Source organism: Amblyomma americanum, chromosome 1 (genome assembly GCF_052857255.1).
Source record: "Amblyomma americanum isolate KBUSLIRL-KWMA chromosome 1, ASM5285725v1, whole genome shotgun sequence".
NCBI lineage: Eukaryota > Metazoa > Arthropoda > Arachnida > Ixodida > Ixodidae > Amblyomma > Amblyomma americanum.
Window position 1 is genome coordinate 258,729,500 of NC_135497.1, and position 24,861 is coordinate 258,754,360.

At 49.3% G+C, this 24,861-nt stretch overlaps 1 protein-coding gene across 10 annotated transcripts in view; it reads right to left on the reverse strand.

Moving 5' to 3' along the window:
- LOC144114996 (GTPase-activating Rap/Ran-GAP domain-like protein 3) overlaps positions 1-24,861 on the reverse strand; it is an 811,635-nt gene that overhangs the window by 313,506 nt on the left and 473,268 nt on the right. The window lies entirely within an intron of this gene.

Here is a 24,861-nt window from a genome sequence, read left to right on the forward strand (position 1 = left end):
AATCACAAAGGCCATTGCGAATAGACTTGCACTATACTATGAAAAGGTGCGAAGTTCGAAAACTTCGAATGAAAGAATTCCTGCGTTACATCTTGAATTGTAATCGCTCTCACTCTCTTAGTAACTAAGTTGGATTCTTTCGTCGAAATGCCCGCTTCGCAGCTTGTCAGGTGTAATAATAATAATAATAATAATAATAATAATAATAATAATAATAATAATAATAATAATAATAATAATAATAATAATAATAATAATAATAATAATAATAATTGGTTTTTTGGGGAAAGGAAATGGCGCAGTATCTGTCTCATATATCGTTGGACACCTGAACCGCGCCGTAAGGTGCAAGCAAACCGACGTCATGTGCGCAGCGTTATTGAGTTTCTCCCGTTTTCTGCTATCAGTGCGGTTTGCGATGACACTGCGAAATAAAAGTGCCTCAGCCGCGCTGTAAGGATATAGCTGTGGAATGTGAGCGTCAACCATTTGTGGCAGCCTAAAAACTAAAAAAAAAGCCACTGTACAGAGTCTTTTGTGCACGTTAAAAAGCCTCGAAATTAACCCTTGGCTCCCGGCTACCGCGTACCTCAATTCTCATTGTGTTGCTCTCACGCGTAAAAATCCACTGGTCATCTTCTGGCAGCTTCGACGAAAAAGAAAAAAAGAAAGCATCTGGAACAGAGCCCGCAGAGTTGCCGTCATCGGCCCATAATCGCGGTCAGTGGAGTAACCCAAACTCCGATGTATTTGGGCGGCTTCTTCCGTAAAACTTCCAATAAAAAAGAATAAAAAGACAATCCCAGTACAAGCGAATGAACATAGAGACGGCAGCCGGGCTAGAATGTTTTCACGCCGTGTTTATCGAAGTGCGTTCACTGTGCATGCGTCGTATTAGCGCTGAGTGAGAGCGTTTTTTACACCACCGGGACGAAACTTGTGCAGGAATGCAAGCGCCTCTCCTCACGAACTCCTCCTACCCGCAACCGTGAGCGAGACCGACCTCGAGTGTTCGTGTGCTGCCATGGACCTCTCCTCTGCTCATGGCCTCCTCACTGGCAGCGCGCCTTTCCGACGGCGGCGAAATTGAAAAAGAACCCACCGCGGTGGCTCAGAGGTTAGGGCGCCCGGCTACTGCTCCGGAGTTCCCGGGTTCGAACCCGACCGCGGCGGCTGCGTTTCGATGGAGGCGAAACGCTAAGGCGGCTGTGTGCTGTGCGATGTCAGTGCACGTTAAAGATCCCCAGGTGGTCGAAATGATTCCGGAGCCCTCCACTACGGTACCTCTTACTTCCTTTCTTCTTTCACTCCCTCCTTTATTCATTCCCTTAGGCGTGGTTCAGGTGTCCGCCGATATATGAGACAGATACTGCGCCATTTCCTTTCCACAAAAGCCAATTTTACGCCCGCGCTCTGTGCGATGTCAGCCCACGTCCAAGAACCACAGGTGGTTGAAAGTAACCCGGGTCCTTCCGCGGCAGGGACTCGTTCTGAGAAAAACCGCGGGACAGCGGTGTGGATAGACGGATGCGTGTTAGGAGCATCCCCTTTGAAACGGGGTAGTGGCAGGCGCCACCATGCTCGGTATTCTTCTTATATACATTTATCTAACCAATATGCCAAATTATTATCTATAAATTTGACATTTTTCTTTAGACATAAATTCTATTGATTTACTTTTGACAAATTTATAATCCCGCGAACTTGTATCCCTACGTCACCGCCCTGCTTTTGAGCCACGAATCTTCCACTCGCTGCTTGCCAACGGCTACTCCAGATTATTAATTGGTTTTGGGGGAAAGGAAGTGGCACAGTATCTGTCTCATATATCGTTGGACACCTGAACCGCGCCGTAAGGGAAGGGATAAAGGAGGGAGTGAAAGAAGAAAGGGGCGCCGTAGTGGAGGGCTCCGGAATAATTTCGACCACCTGGGGATCTTTAACGTGCACTGACATCGCACAGCACACGGGCGCCTTAGCGTTTTTCCTCCATAAAAATGCAGCCGCTGCGGTCGGGTTCGAACCCAGGAACTCCGGATCAGATTCATTCGCATTATCTTTGTTATTTCTAAACCTTGGGCCTCAGGGAGAATGACTGTGCCTGTATGGACATCTGGACGGGTATTTCCAGATTCTAGTAAAACATGTTTCCTTGTTTCTCCGGATTTTCCACACACTGCACACGGTCAAGTTTTTTTTTTTTTGTAGCTTCGCGATACCCGAGGAACTGCTCCGCAGCGGCTCCGCGCCGCTTCTTTTATATTACCGGGCGCTCCTCAGCAGATGCGGCATCGGTCTGCGCATGTCTCCACACTCGCTCACGAACCTTTAGCCGCTAGCGGTCTGACTTTTCAGACGGACTATGGACTGCATGAAGTGCATCGAGAGAATTCCGGCTGTAGTATGGCCGATTTGTAGGGGCTATTCGACCAACATTCCTCTACTGGCCAGAGCGTCATCATACACGCCACACTGGGGTTTGCGTGATACCACCACGGATTCCTTGGAAACCAACGGCCGTCGCTGCAAAGAGAACACAGAAAGGAGCTTCGCGCTGCGAGCGATTCACGTTATCTACGCCATTATGCGGCGGTTGTCGCAGGCTTTACTCTTTTAGTGGAAAAACCGTTATACTCCTAATAATAACGAAAGAGAGAGTTTGTCGGTATTAAACACCCATGAACACACATCGTTCTCAACCCTGGACGCTGGAGTTGGCATATCGAGCCGTTCTGCACTACTGCGGCTGAAGGCCGCTCTCACGCCAACCCGAAAATTCCTTACACAGAAAGGCTCTTCGCGCGCGGACATATATTGAGCGGCGCGGCGCGACGCGTGGTCGTGTTCGCGCCGAACCCAGCTTCGCGAGCCCCTCGTGTCATCTCGAGGCACGCGCCTAAGCCGTCTCCGCCACGCAACGCCCAATAATTAGTCGCGGCGCCGTACCGCGCTTCAGGCATTATTGAAGGGTTACGGACAACAGCTCGGGCGTCGGCTGGGTAGCCTCTCAGCAAATGGCACGGGGCCGTTCTCTTGGAAGGCAAGAAGACCGTTCGAAGCCGCATAACGACGTCGCGGGTGATCTTGGACTCTGGGTCCCATTCTCTTTGCGGATTAGTGCGCACCGCGATAGCTCGAGCGTGCCGGGCCTCTCGTCGGGCCATGGGCGGTCATCAATTATTCTGGCCGGCCGCTGCAGCCTCCTTCCCGCGTGGCTCGCGGCGCGTCATGAAAGGTGCCTGTGGCGCTATGGCGGCGGCGGCGGCGCTTAAGCGCATCGCCATAAATCCGTAATTCGAGAGTCCCCTTGGTCCGAAAGCGCCGGGCGTGTCGCGCGCCGCCTATCCTGGAAATCTTGAAACATGCAAAGCGTCTTCCATCCCGCGCTGTCCCGCTCTGCCCGACGAAAGTGCCGCGGGACAAGCAAAAAGAGAGACGAGCGAAAGGCACGGCGAATGAGCGATTGACTGCGCCGCCTTCCGGAGGGCGCCTGCGGGGAAAGCGAGTGGGCAGAGCATTTCCTCGCTTCAGCGAATGGCAAGAGACGCGCAGGGAAAAGCGAAAGAATGGAAGAGGATATCTAACCGCCTACAGGCGTTCAATTCTTCGCCTCCGAGCATGCACGAGCCCAAATCACGCTTAGGCGATTGCGGAGCCGCAGTAGCAGTCCGGAAGCTTGGCGAAATAAGCAGGAAAGCCGAACAGCTTGTTGCGTCGCTGGCGCCTGTAAGTGATTGCAAACGCGGCCTTGCTCGGGGTTTCGAAGGAAAGCGTCGCCCTCCCGCAGAGAGCAGCGAAATTCTGGCAGCGCGTGCCGCGCGGCGCCGATGAAATTGTCTGAGGAAAAACGAATTAGGGCGAAGGAAGCGTCCTCTCGCGGTGGCGACGTGACCCGGCGGTTCTGGCCTTTTTGCGCCCAATCAAAATCGATTAACCACCCACTTCGCAACCGCTCCAACAAATCGCAGCGGGTAAAGGGAGCACGAGTGCAGAGCCGTTTAATCTTTTGAAAGCTCCGGTGCGGGGTTTGTCCGATGCGGGACTTTAACAAGCGATTATTAATGTGTACAGGGTGATTCAGGCGTGCGGAGAACCAGGTGCTGTATGGAAACGCCTGTCGCAATGGAAGCAGTAGCAGAAGATTCAAACTTTTCTTGGTGCACGTCAAAGCGATTCTGGATACCCACGGAGTCAGGAAGCTTTCTACAATGCACAGATCATTTCCTGGCGCACCCGAAGCCTAAAAAAGCTTAAATCTTTACCGACAAAAAATTTGCCTTTGTCGCTCGGTGTAAAGAACGTAATTCAAAAATTTTAAATAGGCTAAAGAGGCTGTATGAAGATCTGCTTAATAGCAGCAAGAATTAATACTTGCGAAACCCGCTTTTCGCAACTGCTATATTTCTTACGGCCAAAGACGCTGCATTTTCTCATGCCATATCGCAAACTTATTAACAGAACCCGAACGGTGACGTATTCTTAGCGGAAAACTTTGACGAAGACCTTCCGAAACTACGGAGAACCTGAGACGCAGTTAGGATATGTGGGCTAGACGAAACACGGAAGGCGTTTTGTTGTCTAAAAGCAGCTCTCACATGCGGAGCTGATAATGCCCTGCTGCTCGGTAAGCAGAAGTCGCGAATGGAAAGTTGAGAGGCGATGAAAGCGACAGCACAGAGATGAGCTGTCGACATCCTCTTGAATGCACAAGCCGCGGCGCGTCGGGGAAGCGTGCACAGGGCTCCTCGTACAACTTCGCTCGCGACGTTTACGCGATGGAAGGAAGCCAGCGACGCTTGAAATGCAAAGGAAAACTTGTATTTACAAAAGTGTATGCAGGTTACACATGTGCCTAAGAAAGAGACGAAAAAGGACCAATAGGCGCCTTACAACTCCGGCCCAGTCGACGCTTCGGACTATGCTGGGTCGAGCCTCGGCACTACCGGGACACATCTTCAGTTGAGTTCAGTTTATTTTCCTTAAAGACCCCCGATTTCAGGGGTATTACATAAGGGGTGGTTACAAGATTTGGATTAACACTAGTTCAAGTAACGTTCAAGTTCAAGCACGCATATATATATATATATATATATATATATATATATATATATATATATATATATATATATATATATATATATATATATATATATATATATATATATATATATATATATATATATATATATATATAGTATACATATTCAAGTATATTCACACATGTATTTACACATATCAAAGCCTATATATGTAGACCAACATACACGTATGTAAATACAAACAACCTGATCTCACTGCTTTGAATGGGAACAAGCGCTTGATCTTGCCGTATGAATGCCCTCCCTGTGCAAGCTCGCGTTGCTCATGCCCAGTACTGCTAACAGTACTCCTGTCTGCAGAGCCAAAGGAGGGCCATGAGCCCCACAAAAGCTATGAGCGGCCATCAGATGTCCTTATGCCCTAGCTCCCTTCATTCCTAGGTGGATTAAAAACGCGGGCTCGCGTCCAGCGTAGCCACGGCAGCGGCGACAGCGAGCCTCCCATGAAAGCAGCCAGAGCAGCTCTGCCAGTGCGCCCTCATCGACGTGACGAAGATAGTTGCCAAGACCAGCCGTAATTGCGCTTCCCGGGAGGACTCGAGTGTCAGCTGGGTCCAAGTCACCTCATGTTTGACCTCGGCATCCGCCGTCAAAAGGAGCAGTTTCCGGCGAGCGTGGCCCGCTTGGTCTTGCGCGTGGCATTAGCCTTGCACCTGTGGCCTTACACTGCGGACGCGCGACCACCCTGCAGACCGTGGGAACGCAACTCGGACCTTCCGCTGTTTGCGCGACATAGATGGCGCACCCTCAAGCTCAACACGTGACTGGGGTCTATCCCCTAGTGAGAGGGGGAGTGATCAGTGCCACAGTGAACTTTTCAGTACACGCCATCCTCGGCAGGCCCGGTCTGCATCCGGGGAATTTAAGGAAGGGATACCCTATAAAACTTGGCAGCGAGTGCGGCCGAGAAGCTCCCTCTCATCGAGACTCCAGCCTAGAGGTGGGCATTTGACCTCAAAAATCTGGATCTAACCTCAACCTCAAAAAGAATTTTCCGACCTCACTCAACCTCAGCCTCATCAGTTGAGGTCTCCTTAGACGCCCTCACCTCACTTTTCCTGAGGCCACTGCTGATCTCACTCAACCTCACCTCATCCTCAAATTGTGAGGTCGAGGTCGGCTGCTCGACCTCAGAAAACAAACGAAAAACAAAACAAAAAGGAATTAAGAAGTGTTTCGGTTAAAAACAATTCTGAGAATCCTGTGAGACAGGAAAGCCAAAATGATGATGGTGTTATTTAATAAGGTGTGTACAGACACTATTGATGTGCACGCAATAAGAGAAGCTTATAATCTGGGATGAACCCTCAGAGAGTATATGGCCTGCGGGCAGGGGTGTCCCATACGCGGTTACCACCAGTACGTCGGTGAGTACTTTATATGTGTCAATACTTGGAAACCTGATCCGTGTATACTTGTTCGTATTGGCAGCCTCTCCCTCATTCACGCACGAACCGGCAATTCACAAACACAGCCCTTCTACACCATCTACCAGAAACTGGGAGGAGGGGGGAGGTATTCACGATATTCTTTTCAGGCTTGAGAACAGTTACCGAATATAAAGAAGCTGACCGTCGATGTACCTTCGAATGCGACGGTTATGCAGACGCAAATCAGTATATTTAGATTCTCTAGCTCTATCCGGCATAGCGAGAATGCTCTTTTCAGTCCTGTATGTTGCCTTCGAAAACACTTAACAAGCTGCGACGACTGTAGTACACCAACAGAGGCACGTTGTATTTATGTCTGTGTAGAAGCGAGCGGCTTCTTTTATTAATGCGAAATCATTAGATGGCTCACATTGAAGGTCATATCGGCAAAAAAGTGTCCTCAAGAAACGCTGCCATGCGACATCAGGAGCCGACGAGTCACGCGACGAAGATGATGACGTCACATAATTAACACTAAATGTATAATCAAGTAACGGTAAGACTAATTAGTATAATTAGTGGTGACATCATGTGAATGTGACGTCATACCAGGTCACGTGACAGCGATGTAATGTGCCATCAAACCTAGTCACGTGACGGCGCTGTAATATGACATCACACCTACTCACGTGACAACGATGTAATTTCTCGTCATACCATGCCCCCAATCGAACCCCTTCCACCCCCATTTGAAGATCCATATCGATCACACATTACTACACATGCACGCATGACTCATTACAAAGAGTGACCACAAACCGGCACCCATTAATGGCATTCGGATTGTCCAGCAGGCAAACGCGCCAGTTCTCATGTATGACATACTGCAAAGAACAGGCAACTAACTACACATGTCCTTGGCTCTCGGGATGATAACGATGATGATGATGCCAACAATGTATCCTTATGAGCCCGGGGGAGTCTGATATGCCGCTATCAAATTAAAATTTGCCAGAATATTGATTAAATATTGTACATTACCCAGCAACCGAACACAATAATTGTGCGGGAAAATAGGAATCCTTGCAGCTAATAATTAAGGATGATGATGTTGATGTTCCTGGGAGGTCAAGACCCTCCCCCGTTTCCGCCACTTCCTTGCAGGTGGCAATGGTAATGGTTTTGAAATCCTGGGAATTCTTCGATGACTCGGTGAACGCGCGGCATTTTGAAAGAAAGGGCTAGATTACGTATTTGAACACTGTGCCAACTATTAAAATCACACGGGTCAAAACAACTGGTCTAGAGTGGGCAGCGTGAACCGCTCTCTCTATCAGGATCACCACGGACCTCCGCTCAAATTTCCCCGCAGCAAAATCTTTTTCCGAGCCCCCCCCCCAACCCACCCACCACCCTTCTCCCTACCCCGGGGGAAAAAAAAACCGCCTAAGTACTCATACGTCTAAACTGAATTCTTGGTACCATTTCGTCAACCAGACTGAGACAAGCTGCTTTAAGCCAATCACTTGTTTTTCTTCAAAACTGAACTAACCAATGATACGCCAGCATCCTCGACGTTTTTTACCCACGAGCACTGCGCGAGCATTCAGTTAAGCCGTTTAAGGTGAACCATGGGTCTCTGTAATATAGTTAAACGAAAGATAACGTGTAGTGCCTGGTCGTCTGCAAGGCAGGCCGCCAACCTAACTGGTTCCGTACCAGAAAAGGAAAAAAAAGACAATGATTAGAAACATACAAACAAAAATCGCACTCTATAAACAGAAGCGAACAACAGTGTGCCCCATTAAACGTCATATTAGAAGGTTTGGAACAGCGACTAAGCAGCACAGCGCGAGCATGTAATCAGTTCCAGTCACACATCTTCATTAAAAAAAAGCAAAAAAATCAGGTACCACATCACCATAAATTCATTAAGTTTTGCATTTTTTCGCTGCTGCAACACCGCTACGCTGGTGGGTTCGCCTCGTGTTGCGGTGTTTCGGCATAATAAGCGAATTTCCGAGAAGGAACAAGGAACAGGAGACCAAAATAGAGGTTATTCGGAAGGTTAAAAAGTAAAATTATATTTGCCTCTGCTTGCATTACGGAACGGGAATTTGTATACAGAATTAGAGTGAGATTCGAAAGGGGAAGTCACCGACCAAAAGCTTCGACGGCGTTATACAGGTTTTTCTGGCTTACTTCTTTTTTAATCAAATCAGCAGGTGTCGATGTTAGGAACCACCTGAATCACATTCTCTCGCCTGTGCCGACTACTCCAGTTTCCGTTAAGTCGGCTGGTAATGTACAGCAGGATCCCCTTCATTCGACTGCAAGGCAAGAGCCATGACGTCAGCGCCGGCAACGAGCATGAACACGAAGCAGTGTTGCTTGGGGCCATCCGCGCTGCGACGAATTTATTGCGTGCTTGTTGGACTGAACTTGCGGAATCAAACAAAGCTACCGCGGGTCAACGTGAGTTACGTGCTTTGCGCGCTCCCGGGAGTTCGAGCCGACCAGCAGGCAGCTACGGGTGCTACGCCAGCGGGGCAAGGGGGAGGGAGAGTGGCGTGCTGTGACAAACACTCCTTTTGGGAAGACCAGAGGGGTGCGTCTTACTGTAGGCTCGGAGTGAACGGAGATTACGGCGCAGCACCGGAAGCTAAGAGGGAACTGTGGCATCCGGTTGACCAAACAGGGGAAACCGAACACCAAGCGTCATTGCATGAACACTGCGGTGAGGCGCTGCAACTCCACTTCGGAAGCGGCACTCGTCGGAGTAAGACGTAGCAATTGCAAAAAGTCTCGACCTCAAAATTTCGACCTCACTGAATGACGACCTCACTCAACCTCAAACTCACGCGTGAGGTTGAGGTCTGATTTGCTGGCCTCACTCACAAAATTTCGAGCCGTCGCCGACCTCACCTCAACCTCACCTCATGACGTGAGGTTGAGGTCATATCGAGGTTGAGGTCAACCTCATGAGGTTGCCCACCTCTGCTCCCGTCTGCTAAAACGTTGCCTTTTGCTGAGAGACTCTCTCAGTGGCTCCTTACGTGTACATAATGTAGATAGTTGTATAAAGTTCTCCATGTCTCCCTCGTAACCACGCCTCCGATCTTCCTCGTCCCTTCACCGGCCCGACCACGCTGCCCGATCCCAACACCACCCAGGACACCCGCCGCTCGGCCGTCCAGCCTGCAACAGCTTTCGCGCTGCTCTCTGGCTGCTGCAGTTGGACGACATAACAGTCTGCACGAGCGGGGCAGGTACTTGCAGCGTTTCCCGGTTTCACCTGTCGACTGTCGCAAGACGCACGCTTTTCTCGTAACAGACACGGCATCCGGATTGGTTCAGCTACAGCGAAGTGGTCCACAGTTCCACGGCCTTATTGATTGCTCATGTTGCCAGAATGCGACGCACGTCTTCAAGTGCCACAACTCCACTGCTGCTTTCTTCGCTGCCAAGTTGCAGGAAAGTAGTTGCCGGCAACAAATCCAGCTACCAGAGAGTGCCGACGTAAAAAAAAAGTAAATAAAATGGGGAACTTGAAGACAGGCTAGTGCGGCTCGCACAAAAAGCGGCAGTGTATAGAAGACCCCCTGCTGGCGAAGCATCGCAGCCGATGGAATTGCGTAAGAACGTGTCTCGACTACTAGCGCCAAAAGGTTGCACCGCCCCCGACAGCTGCATGGCTTTTCAAAATGAATGAGCAGCCTCCAAGAAACTTATATGGCGGACCGAAATAGACTTACCTGTTTTCCAGAATCCGCGTCTGACAGTATGCGGGGAAGCATGGCGACAAAGTAGACGATACGCTTTCGTAAGGCGATATCCCTTCGTGCACGGCAATACGAACGCGGCAGCGCGGTTTACTAATCTACGACGCTGTTTAGCGAGCACCGTTCCCGTCGCAAGCAATCCCATGGTATACATTCACACGGTCATCCGCCGGAAAAGCGTCTACCATCCGCAGACATATTTCCAGACAGAGCACAAACGCAGTAACATGGAAGCGTGGTTTTCGATAGGTGGATAGCGAGCGTAACGCGCGCGATGGGCGATGATTCCTACAAGCCTGCATTCAGTGCGAGTATCGAAGAGGAGGCAGAACACATTTCTTCACTACCTTTAAACGGCCCGAAATCAGCAGAACATTTTGCTGTCTAACGGTGAGGATGAACATCCGCATACCTGCGTTATACTGGGCGTCTGAAGGCCGCAGATAAGATAAACCTGGTGTGACTTAGGACAAGGAGCAATCGTTGCGAAAACGGGGCTGTGCCTGCCCATTTCCAGGCATAGAGGAGAGCCTGAAGACTGGATTTCCAAGCTGTCAAAGAGACTAGCTCGTGAGGCTTTCCTGCTGTAACGCCCTATGCTACCTGAAAGGTCTGAAATGCGCTTTGAGCCGAAAGTGTAACATACCTCAGGAGAGAACGGGGATTTCGCTGTTGTGTTTTATTTTCTTTCATTTCGCGCGGGAGATCTCATTTGCTCGAAGCTGATCCTGCGTACTCCTAGTGTAAGAGGATTGAGACACCTCTGCTTAGAAACCACTAATTATTATTATTTTCCGTTTAGTTTACGACTCCGAATTAACACCATCGCACTCGAAACGTACTACGTGATCCTAGTCTGCATACCTGGCGAGGAAATTTTCGAGCCAGTGCAAAAGGGTTGGATAGAAACCAATTAGTTCCCAAACGTTCCGAAATTTGAGGATGAATTACAGAGCGTGCTTGAGGACGTAAAGATATAAAGTGCAACGATGTGTTTAAAAGTTGCTACAAGGAACAGCGAAGTGATGGCCAACAGTCACGGCAGCAGTTTACGGTAGGAGGTGTTGGCAGTAGTAAGGTGGCGCATTCAACTAGGACAAATACAGGCCTCAGATACGAAGCCCAAGAAAGAAGTCGCCGGGAGAAGAAGAATGGGTTGGAGCGGATTCGGCAGGTACTCTCAACCTATAAGCAGCAGCTTACCGATATCTCTCACAAGAAAGGTACGCAACGTTATACAGCCAACAAGTACAAACTCGCTGGGCCGATGCATGGAGGCTAAGGAAAAAAAAAATCATGAAAATAACCTGAAAACCGCATGCACAGCGAGCTGGAAAAGATAATGGCAGGATTCACTTTGACGAACAGAAAGATAGCAAAGCGGATTAGAAAGCAAACTTGAGTAAAAGACGTCATATCGTAAATAAAGGGGGAGAAATGCACCTGGACGGGATATATGCAGTGCGGAGAGAAGATGACCGATGGTCTCATGGTAAAGGGTTGACTCCAGGGGTACGGAAACGTGCCCTGGAACGGCGTAAAGTCAGGTAGACAGATGATAATAGAAAGTTTACTCGGTTAGTTTGGCCGGGACTGGTGCGGAGCAGGGCTAATTGCCTTTGTCCCGCAGTGGACGCAATCCATGAGGCGATGATGACGGTTCTCACAACTACGATGTTTTGAAAAAAAAAAAAAAACAGATCAAATTTACACTGCGCGAAGGCGATTTAATTCACTTGCAGGATGGGATGCAGTCGAAACTGAATTCACCGTGGAAGTTACAGGGGGTGCACGTTTGTCAACGGGAGGAACTTCGCCACTGCTCAAGTCGGGGACGGTGATATGCTTATACCGTATCTCCATGTGTGCAAGACGAAACGATTTCTCTTCACTCCCTACTCAATCCACTAAAGGACAGCAAAGGAGAAATCAGGCGCGTAACACTGTGCGACGTCTTAGCATAAAGGGTGTTTCACTTAAGACATTGCACAATTTTTAAAAATAGGCTTTTTGAGTTAGAAGAGCGCTTTTTGCGGCGTACCATTGTCAGCGGTGTAGTACACCAGAAACAAGATAAGACGTGCAAACTAGCAGGCTTGTTAACTAATAGTGAATAGTTAACTTTTGAACTATTACTGTTAGGCTGCTTAATTATTGAGAGATATGTAGCACATCGTAAGTAATATCCGTATCAGTTTTTAGAATTTTGAAAGCGCGGTTACCCTCGGCTCTGTGCCCTAACAAATTTCGGCTGTTTCGACGAGTTACTGCGCTGGAGATGTTGCTTCGCCTGCAAGCTTCTCGAAAGCGCATGCATTTTGGTGGGATGGAGCCAAAATTTGTTGGGCCACAGCACCGAGGGTAAAAGCGTTTACGAAATTCTAATAGCTGATATGTATATTACTTACGGCGGTCTACACGCCTCTTAATAATTACGGAGCCTAACAGTAATAGTTAAAAGTTAACTATTCAATATTAGTTAACCAGCCTGCTAGTTAGCACGTCTTATCCTGTTTCTGATGTACTACCCCACTGACAATGATATGCCGAAAAAAAAAGCGCTGTTCTAACTCAACAAGCCTATTTTAAAAAAAAAAATTGTGTAGGTGAAACACCGTGTATATTGCTGCGGAGTGCAGACTGCAATATGACCACATTCCTCCAGTTTCAAGCCGGTGCCCTGCACCCAGTGCACGCCAGGCATAATGAATGGCCGCTACTTTTGACCGCTTGGTGGCGGCGCTTGACAGCCGCCCTTCGTGAGCTACCGACAGCAGGTCCGCACGTTAATGGGTTATCGCTGCTGTCTTTTGTTTTCAAACATCTCCAGCCGTACCATAAACACCCCCCCCCCCCACACACACACACACACACACTTCCAGTGTGATGACGATTGGCATGTGCCTTATATCTCACTGGAATTGCAATCTTCAAGTGTGCCCAAGAGGTGTGGTCACGTGGGCGGGCCGGGTCTTCTTTTAATTATATCATCTTGCTCAGGACACGGGAAGTACCTTAATAAGCAATTTATTCAAGTTTCTGTTCTCCTGTACAGAAAGAATGTAGGTAGGCTTGAAGTTTATTAACCCATATTTTGGCTAGTACGAAGTGTTCGGCATGTCTAGTTACACTGCAGTGGCACCTGCAGACCCGCACAGTAGTGGCACTATCGATGAACTGTGTTCAGCGTACTACGTGAGCTTGTCCATCGCAGCAGAGCCGCGCACTCAGATTTTAATTGGCATATCTGATGAAGGACACTGAACTAAGTGACGAAGTGTGAAACCGTCTTCTATCCACCGTTGATATGTATTAGTCGTGCACCTAACTTTTTGTCTGCCCATTCGCAGAGGCAATTGGACTTCTTCACTTACTACAAAACCTTCTTGTATTCACCTTCGACGTGTACTCACCCCAGTTCCAGTGAGCACATGTTTTATCCTTTCTTTTAATCTCTTCTATTTAACTTTTTTCTCCGCCCTTCTCCTACGGCCTTTCTCCCACCTCGTGACCACTTGTTCCACTCCTGCAGAAACTGCACGCTGCTTACTGGAAGTAGAACTGCATGGAGCAAAATAAATAAATAAATAAAAAGTTTACAGTCTTTTTGCGAGACGGTTAGTTAGTCCATTACTCTGTCCCGTTAGGAACAAGCAAACTGCGAAATAACCCGAAGCGCAGTGACAAATGGTAGTACAAGACCACTCCCGAAACAAAACAAAAAAAGAAAGCGCACAGTGAGTGTGAGAAGAAAGGCCTTTAAATCATATGAAACACGCAGCGCATAGTTAGAGCCACGAGCGAGGGTTACTCCAGGTCGCAGCCGCGTTACTTTCTATGCTCGCATGTATGAATCTCATAATGTCTTTCGGAAGCGCGTAATGCGTAACCTGCGCTGGCGCGCGACCTGCACGCAGTCTGGCGGCCTCAAGCCAGAGCAAATAACAGACAGCTGCGGGGCTCGCTAGTTTGCCATAACTTGCATACACGCAAGAAGCGCCCGCGCACACGGCTCTCGAGAAGAGGGGCGCTGCATTCAAAAGCGAAGCTGTGGAGCTGGTTAAATCTTTACGCTCCCCTCGTTCTATTGTCGGGCTCACGCAGTCCTCCCCTTCCCCACCTCCAAGCGGCGTGCTCCCTTTCTCTCTCATTATACGATCCGCGACACGACGATTATTTTCATTCTTTTTTTGTCGACTCCACTCGACTGTCTTGGCTGCTTTTCTTCGCCTTGTTTCGTTGTGCCCTCGCACTTTTCGCCATTTAAGTTCAAACTCGGCTCCGCCACATTTTGTTGTGCGCTTAAACGTGCCGTTCTTGCGGCTTGCCGAGCGTGGCACATTCGTATACGCAGTCAACCGAGCGCTTGGTAGAAAAGGGGAAGAGAGAGAGAGAGGGGGGGGGGGGCGATGTTGTCCCGCGGTTGCCGCGCCGAATCTGGGTCGTCCAGGGCGTTATCGCTGCAGTTGCAGCTACGGCGAGCGCGGCGCACATTGCGATGGCGATGCGGTGGCAACGTCAACGACGGCGCAGCCACGGGTGCGATGACGACTGCCGCCGGTCGGCGGCCGGCGTGGCGACAGCGGTGGGAGGGGGGGGGGGGGGGGGCGAAGACGACGTCGCGATAGCTCTCCCTGGCGCCGCGGCCATCCACATATACACAACACGCCCAACAGTCTATACACGCGCCTGTTTATTTTGGTATACGCGGGGCGCCGCGTATGCGATTCGGGCGCCTGCATTATGCATGCGCCGGAGTGCAAAGTCCCCGAGCGCACTTCCGCGCGCGGTGCAGACCGAACGACTTCGATCGCTGTGAGCCCCTCTCCGCGGCGGCGGCGTTGCTCGGGGTCATTCGTGTGCGGCAGCAGCTTGCTGCGACAAGCGCCAGAACGCCCCATACGGCTCCTCGGCTGCCGCTTTGTTTCCGCGCGTCTCCCTTAAGCGGATAGGGATACACGCGCCCGCCGAATGGGAAGTGGGCTCTGACCTTCATGCCCGGCGATATCATCCGCGTCGATCGCGATCTACCCGCGTGGGGTGTCGCGAGAGGTGCGAATAGAACTTGTGCGATGTTCGCGCCAAGATGGCAAAACAAGCTCTGGGGAGTGCTGGCATGTTGCTTTAGTACGTCCCCCTCAGTGGCGGATCGAATTTGAGATGTCTTTGACATTCGCATTTGATCGGATTTGAGTGGTCAACACGCAGGGTCAGCATACAGCTGGCAACGAAAGGTATCTTTCATCGTGGTTTATCGATGCCGCTAACTGGCCAGAGATTGAGCGTCAACATTGTAATCTACGAATGAAAACGTTAATCAAGCACGTCAAAAAAGCACGACTAACAATGAAATACAACTCCCACCATTTCTGGTACAGATACTGATGAAACAAAGCAAACAGGCATGGATTAGTATTTTCTTTTTGTAGCTGACGGCATATCCGACCCACGTACACTTTTCAGGGCTTATACATGTCCCGAATAACCAATATCAGGTTTTCGCAGCGTGCCGGTAAGATCAAGTTTCTAGTATTATTATGCGACATGCGGCGTGCACACCGCGTGCACGCGTTGTCCCCTGTGAGATGCATGAATCAGTTCAACCGGAACGCACTTTAAACTAGCCTTTCTCTAATCTCTGTCTGCGTTTATTATCCCGCAACAAGCACAGTGCGTAAGGAATGCTGTGAGGAAGACGGGACAAAAGCTGCATCAAAGCCGCTTGACTGCAGCCCCGTCTGCCCTAAAACCAGGCCGCATGTTCGACAGACAAAAAGAAGCACAGTATGCAAACAGAAGCGAAGCGCTGCAAAGAACTGAATTCCGCGCATTACTGCAACCAAACTGTCTCGCCGCACTTAAATGAACCAACACGCTTTGCCACATAGAATCGCAGCGCGGCAACTCGCGAAGTACTTTGCTTTTTCATCATTTAACAGCGTGTTGCGCAGTTATCGAGTCAATAAAATGCGGAAACTCCTAAGCGGATATTCTGTTTTCCTTTTGGCGCCTACCGCCTCGATCGGCTTGAGACTCTTTATAAGACCACTGTATACCGCCAACAAGGATTGCCGTCAGCACAGATTTCTAAGCGGTGAACCGATCAGAGTCGGCATTCACCGCCTCCAGTGAAGCTCTCGTCCACTGAACCGGCGCGGCACTAAACAAGGTTGTACTGACATACCCAAATTGCGCACCAGGCTAAGAGAAATAAACCGTTTCCGACGCCCTGATTATACTGATGTCACGCGGGTGCAAAAAATGGCATTACCATGCGCTGCCATTTAGATGCTGAACGCTGCGGTTTTGAAAGTTTATTACCATTTCCTTGGCATATCCTTTCAGTATGCCCAGAAAAACAAAAACAAAATAAGGAGCGAGCCGCACGACAGGTTCTACGCACGCTTCGATGCAGGAATTGCGATACAATACTTAGGTGTTAAGCTCAAGCGTACTATGTATTGTGCTAATGCGGCAAAATATGACACTCTTTCTGGCAAAAAAAACGTGAAAACGTGGCATTCCAGCATCTCCGGAGTCAACATTTAGGTGTGATTGCTTCACCCAGAAAAAGAAAAAAACAACTGAACTGAGAGGGAAGAAGTACCCTTCTTTGACTCACAAAATATGGCTCATATATAAATATACATAAAGACAGTGCGCCACTTATCGCAGGATTTCGGCACAGATCGCCGATGATAACCGTATACGCTGCGAACGACAGTCAAATGAAATATCACCATTAACACAGCGTCCACGCAAAAAACACCCAATGCCATTGTAAAGTACATTCTCGGGCACTTGTGGCGTGGGTATTAGCCGCTGCGCCATATGCTGCACAGTGAAATCGGCAAGTTCAGCCATATCCTCTCACTCCGAAAAAAACACCCATTATGCAAGATCAAGGTCATTCGTTTAGTCCCAAATGAACTCAATTCAGGAGGCAATTCCGACCACGGCCGCCGTATTTCAATGCAGGCGAAATGTATACGGAGCAATATCAGTACACGTTGAGAACCCCAAGTGGTCGAAATTACTCTGGGGCTCTCCACCATGGCGTCTCTCAAAGCCCATCTGACTCTTAGGGACGCCTAAGCTCCATACGCCAATGCCATAGCAATTTGGCGCGACAAATTGGACAGCGTTGCCTAAGGATCAACATAACGAATTGGAACGCACAAACCTGCCGCACTCTCACGGTGTCGCTCGAGGCGCAGCAGCGGGGGGGTTGGAACGTACTCACCCGCACCCGCCGGCTGCTGGATCAGTCGAGAGCCCGACGGCCGTAGCAATGGAGACGCGCTGTGGCGCCAACCAGCCCCGAAACAGAGCGAGATCCTTGGGCGCGGAGCTATCAAAACTCAAACGTAAAGCCGCGCGGGGACCGCCTCGATTTGAACGGCGCGCGCCGCGGCGCGAGAACAAAGCGCCGGTGGGCGCGCAGTTGTCGAGCAGGTGGAAGACAATAGGCGCCAACGGCCTTAGCTGTCGCCGCCGTCGACGGCTGAGCTGTCAGGACCGCCAGCGGATGTCACTCGTCTGGGACGTCTGCGCACCGTGAAACACTTTCCGGCGAAACAGCCGCGGACGGCCGACCGTCTGTCTGCCTGGGTCCCGCCGCGGCGAGGCAGTGCTCGAGCGGTTCGCTTGCGCCACATCCGGAAAGATGGGGAAACGTGAGGTTCATCCTGGGAATGCGTTAGTGCAGGCGGATATCGGCCCGCTGCGCAGGGTCGGATTTGGATTCAGGGACGGTGAAAATGAACGGAGGTGAGACCAGGCAAGTGTGAGGAGATAAACTGCAGCTTCGGGGGGAAAATGGGCGAAGGGAGCACAGGTGCCTCAAGACGCTTTTGAATTGTTCAAATCTCCAATGAGAAGAATCTCTTCGGCACGCCTGCAAAGGAGAGCGAAGATCGCAGCAAGGCTAGATGGAAATATTACTTGCCTTATCAAGCTCGATGAATGGATACATAAGGCTGAGGCTTCTCAAAGCGTCGACTGTGGGACCGAGGATTCTCAGTTATCTTGCTCCCAGTCATGCAGGCTTAGGAGTAGTTACGCGAAGCTAAACGATCATCCTGCTTCTTATTCACTAATACGTTAGTGATACGTAAAAGCGCTTGAGGGCCATGTTGACAGATCTTGTTGCAATGCGGTTGAACGTGAAATACCAAAAGCGCCCCCTAAACTTGAGTTGCAATATTCCTTATAGCGCATTTACACGGGCGACTTTAACCACAGTTAAGGTAACTATGGTTCCCCGTAACTATAGTTAGGAGGTCCGGAACCTTCATATCAGAACATCTTCCGTGTTCTCTCTTGAATGCGGCTATGCACGTATTATGTATACAGGATGTTTCGCCCGAGACTTCATACAATTTTTGAAAATACGCTTTTTGAGTTAGAAGAGCACCTTTTACGGCAATTTCACTGGCAGCGATGTAGTGCATCAGGATACAGCTAGGACGGGCTAACTAGCAGGCTGGTTAACTAATATTGAGTAGTTAACCTTTTAACTATCATAATTAGGCTCCTTAATTATTTAGAGGCGTGTAACCCACCGTAATATCCGTATCGATTGTTACAGTTTCGAAAACACGGTTACCCTCGGCGCTGTGGCCCAACAAATTTTGGCTACATCGCGTCAAAATACATGCGCTTTCGAGAAGCTTGCAGGCGGAGCAACCTCTTCAGTGAAACGTAACTCGTCGAAATAGCCATAATTTGTTGGGCCACAACGCCGAGGGTAACCGCGTTTTCGAAATTCTGAAAGTTGATATACGTATCACTTACGGTGGTCTACACGCCTCTCAATGATTAAGGAGCCTAACAGTAATAGTTAAGTAAAGTTAACTATTCAGTATTAGATAACCAGCCCGCTAGTCAGCACCTCTTAGCTGTATTCTCATGTACTACACTGTTGACAATCCTACGCAGAAAAAAAAACCGTTCTTATAACTCAAACACCTATTTTTAAAAATTGCCTACAGTCTTAGGTGAAACGCTCTGTATGTATATGCCACCCTACTCCTTCCTGATGCTTTGCCCCCGCGGCTGGCTCGACTCCAAATCGAAAGGGGCAGCGGCGTCTCCTGTAGATGTGAACACCTCCAATTAAACGATATCAGCGGCTGCAAGACGGCGAGCTCCGCGACAGCGGTATGCTAATCATGTCTTAAGTAGACTTAGAGAGAGGCGAGCTGGATTTCTTGCAATTAAAAGAAAGAATGCACGGCGCTTTCTTTCAACTGCATTTAATGTTTTCGCTTACCTTCGAATGGCTGTGCTATAAATTTCACATAGCCACCCTTTATTATAACATCCGAGCCCTTTTTTGCTGTCTCAGAGCTCCTCAGCGTCCAATGTTCTCCGTTACGACACAAATGCAGGAGTATGCACATGGAGCACCATGAATACGCAGCATGAGTACGCAGCTCACCTTCAACACCGCCATATGCGGGAAGCCGGGCCTGAGAAGTTCTATGCGTGCTGGAAAGAATAGTCGTGATGTACCGTTCAATTGTACACATATAGTATACGATGCAGCTTCGTTAGGCTTCATGTAGGAGCGAGGCACAGACTAATGCTTTTCATTCGATTGTGCTCATGTAACTATCCGCATAGACGTCGGCAGATCGAGACACCAGACTGGGCGAAGTGTTGTGAGAATATTCCGCGAGAAGTTTTTTTTTTTTTAATTTCAGCAGGATTATTTGTGTGGCCATAAAAGAGTGAGCTCGAGAAAGATACCGCAGATCTTCAAACCTATGTGGTAGCTGTTCCTGCGCGTGTTCACTCGGGTCATCGTAGAAACTCCGAGCAAGAGGACCAAGGTCGACTAAAAAGCAGCACAGTATATTTGCCGCATCCGTAAGAGCGCCATCTCTCCGCGCTGTCTCACATTGGCGAGCGAAGTGATCGCCTACCTGCTATGGAACATCGCACAAGGAACGGCGTCACCGTGATTTCGCATTCGGGGCTGCATATTCATGTTGCTCCATGTGCATACCCCTGCATTTGTGTCGTGGCGGAGAACATTGGACGATAAAGGAGCTCTGATACAGCAAAACCGGGCGATACCTTAAGCCGGAGGAGAAGACAAGGTCGCTCTCAAGAGAGGTAGTAAACATGGCAGATGGCTACGAAACAGAGACTTGCACCAGTGTCCACTATCACCCCTCCTTCCCCACTCCTGCCTGCACCTTGTGCCCAGAATCCTTCGCCTCTTCCCTCCACATCCTCTCCCTCTACCCGCGGACCCTCCCCGACGCGGCTTAGAGGGCCTCAAGACCTGGGAGGACTGGGAGACCCTGCTGAGCTCGGAGGACCCGGCCGTGCAGACCATCGCCACCGGCCAGGCTACCAGTGTCATGGACCTTAGGGACATAAACACTTGAGTGCAGTGGGGTCGTGCGGTGACCGACGGGCGTGCCCCGATTTCCTTTCCAACAAGAAAGTTTTTCTCTCTCTCTCGCCCCAGTGCACATCGCCCTGGCGTTCAAAAAACGGGCCGATCGGAGCAGAGGTGATGCTTCAGCCGAGCAGCCGCGCAAAAACTTTTAGCCGCGTTGATCAGTACTGCATCGCCAAAGAGTGCAGGGGTTTGCTAAATTACGAGCACTTTTCACACTACATCAGGGACGATGGCGCCCTGTTGGTGTCGTGTTCGAGCGTCAGTGGCGCTCGGAGTCTGCTATCAGCCAGCCACATTGCCGACGTCAAGGTCTCCGCCTGCGTACTGGGCACGTACCCGAACCGCTTTACTATACGGACCGCCTGCTCTTGGAGTCCATCGTAGACTACGGCGTGGTGTCGCTTCGGCACCAGTGCGTGTACAGGACGCGCGCCGCCAGCAGCGAGACGCGGATACGGCCACGACCAGCGTCATCCTTCACTCCCGCCCTGACCAACGCGTGCCGCCGAGGTTCTATCTGGGATTAACAAAGTACGTCGTGGCGACGTGGCGACTCGCGCACCGACGCAGTGCTACAACTGCCTGCGCTACGGGCACGAACAATGGCGTCACTCGAGGCGGTGCACGAACTGCGCCGGCCCCCTCAGCCACAAGGAATGCGACGCGCCGAGCAACCTGAAGTGCGCCAACCGCAAGGCCCACCACGCTGCCACCTACTCCGGATGCCCGCGCAAGAGCACCGCGTACGCGGCCGCACGGCGCATGCGCGCCCTATGCAAGAAGTGACGAAAACCGCAGGCTCTCGCGTAAATTCTGGCGGCCTCCTTGCGGACAGCGCGTCGAGTTGGGGATGCGTTTTGCTCTGTCTTTAGCTGGAGTAAACCTGGAATCAGGCGGATAGGCGCAAGCAGCAGTACAGCCAGCACTTGCACGCACATCACGCTGAGTGAGCCACTGGCAACATTCTGGTCGCACGACTGGCCTCAAAGTCGTCGCAGTGGAAGCACCGAGCTTACAGACACTCAACAGTCGACGCGTTGATCACTGGCGGAAAACAATTTCAAGGTGCATTGTGACCTATGCACGGACGTCGATATGTGTGCAACAGACGAACAAGTGGCAGCAAAACATCCAAAGCAATGGAAGCACAGGTCAAGCCTTTCCCGGTTTGCGATAGAAAAAAGGTACGAAACTGACCTCTATACATATCCTCATTAATATATATATATATATATATATATATATATATATATATATATATATATATATATATATATATATATATATATATATAAATCACCAAAAATTGAAGAAACATAACAGGATTTAATTCACGACGTTTCGGCTGGAGGACCAGCCTTTTTCAACATAACAGGATTTAATTCACGACGCTTCGGCTGGAGGACCAGCCTTTTTCGAAAAAGGCTGGTCCGCGAAGAAATAGAGAGATATTAGAGTTGTTGTTTATTTTCAGGTAGCTATAACGGCTTTGTGATCACTTAAAGGGAGACTGAGGCGGTTTTCAAATCTGCTAACCTACTAGGCTTTTGAAGTATACTCATTGTTGACCATGTCTGTGAAGTTATTTTTTCAATTGTTGCAAAAGCACCGGCGCAATCACAGATTGAAATCACGCCGTTCAAATCTCCCGCGTCCCTAGAGAGCGCAGGAGAGGGAAACAGCGGAGAGGAGAACCGCCTCCTTGTCGGCCCGTGTGACGTCATTTTGAGGAGCCGGAGACCCTCCGAGGTACCCGAACGTGCTTTCAGCGCGCGTTGTTCCTCGTGTTGCCTGCGTTGTGGTCGTAATCCCAAAGTGTTTCAGCCATGTTTTCAGCATCCGACCACGTGCAGCCGATCTAACATGAGGTACTGCTGTGCATTCGGGTGTACGAGCACCTACGGCCGCGACGATGTCGTCTTCCACACTTTCCCGAAAGATCAAAAGCTCGCAGCGCAGTGGGTCGTGGCTGTGAAGAGGAAGAATTTCAAGCCGACCAAAGCAAGCGTACTTTGCTCGAAGCACTTTCGTGACAGCGACTACGCGCAGAGCTTGTCCCTAATGCGATCGCTAGGGATTTCTGTCAGAGGGGCAAGGCTGAACCATGACGCGGTTCCTTCAGTATTTTCGCACAAAAAAAGCATGTCGCCACCGCCAAGAAGTGCATTTGCTAAAAGAAGGAAACATGAGGTGAGTGCTTCTACTTCCGATTTTAAATTCATTACTTCGCGGAAATTCAGGTCTCATTTTTGTGTGGAGCGTGGCATGAAGCGTTGACTGTGATTCGCCCACGTGGAGAGCGATCCCGCGATGGTAGGGCACAGCTGCATGCGCCGCGCGCGGCTGTACTGGCGAGTTTCCTTTTCTCGCGCAAGGGGATATGCTATAGAGACCCCTGTGCTAAACGTTACTTAATTAATCAACGAAACACCGCTGGTGATTCTTCGCGTGCAGACGGGACAGGCAATTGAAGAAAGCCCACTGCTGTGCCTGACATGCTCGGGAAGCCCCTGCGGAGCAGTGGCGCTGCCAGGTTGGCCAGGTCTTGGGGCGCGCTGAGCGAGGTTTGGTCCGACGCGTCGAAGCAAACAAATGTCGAAGCTGTTCACATGCGGCGTCGTGATTTCCCACCCGTTGCTGCTTCGCCTTGAATCATTAGCTACGCAATCTGAAACGGAAATACTTTGCTTGGTATCTAGCAGCTGCTGCTTTACAGTGGCTGATAAAATGTTATTTTTAGCGTATTTATGGAATATATTACATTAGTTCTATTTTTTCTAATATGCATTTTAGGTATCACCAAGAAGCTGCACACAGCTGCAAAACAAAATAGCTGCAAGGAACTTGCACCCTGGATCAAGTCTGTGTGCAACCACCTGTATTGGGCGGCAGCATCCAGCGAAGGCAAAGCACAACTCATTGTGCCTAAATGGTTGTCACTTCTCAACCACATAAGGGACATCCACACACACGATCAGGCATTGTTCCCCACGTGCTTGCATGGTGACATCGAACCAAAGCAGTGGCTCAGAGAAGGTATATTATTACATTTTGTAATGAAAATATGTGAAAGGCCCTAGCAAAGCATAATAAGGCACATCTAACTATGATATATAAAGTAATAATTTCCAATAAGAGAGGGTTTCAGGTAGGGAGACACAATCTCTAGAGTACTATTCACTGTATGTTTACAGAAGGTAATCACTGACCTCAAATGAGAAGAACTGGCGATAAGAGTTAATGCAATTTGGTGATGACGTTGCCTTGCTAAAGAACTCGAAACTCCAGAAGAGTGGCGGATCGTGCTAGCTGGTGCACGTTTGTCATTTTTCGAAAGTGCTAAAACAACATGGACAAAAAGGAACAGACGGGGATGAGTGCTTGTTCATGTCTGTTCCTTCTTTGTCCGTTTTGTTTTAGCGCTTTCGAAAAATGATTTCTGAACAAACTGCAAAGCATGATCGATGACCTCGACGGGCAAAGCAGAACAGTGGGTCTAAAAACTTTATGCAGAGAACTTAAGCAATGTCCAAGTCTCTGAAGCGAGCAGTGGTTTGTGATAGGCAGTGAAACTTTAAAAGCGCGAAGGGAAGAGATCTTATTAGTGTGTAATGACCGCACATCCAGACTATGAGAGTGAAAGAAATAGGATAATAAGAATAAGGAGCAGTGCATTTGGCAGGTATGCTGAAATCATGAATGGTAATTTACCAGTATCCCTCAAGAGCAAATTGTACAAAAGCTTTATCTTACCAGTACTCACTATTATGGTGCAGAAACAAAATTAGCAAAAAAGGTTGAACTTAGATTGAGTACAATGCTGCAAGCTGTGGAAAGTGAAAAGTGCAACGTTACGATATGAACGAGTTAATGACATCCTAGCAGAAATCAAGAGGAAATGGCAGGGAATGGAATGGAGGGCTGGACAACCTATCGTTGTTGAGTGTAATAGAAGGGATTCCAAAATTTTGAGCAACCTGTGCGGTGCAGCAGGATTTACATGAAAAGCTTCATGAGCTAGTTAAATAATGGCTGTTTAAATTTCTTCCATACAATTTATTACAGTGCACCTCAAATGCCAATGTTTATTAAAACTATCGAAACTTATAAGTGGCTCATTACTGAACAGAAGTTTATTTACAGGTGCACTGAAATATTTTTTAACTGGTTGATGCAGGAGCATACAGCAAGCC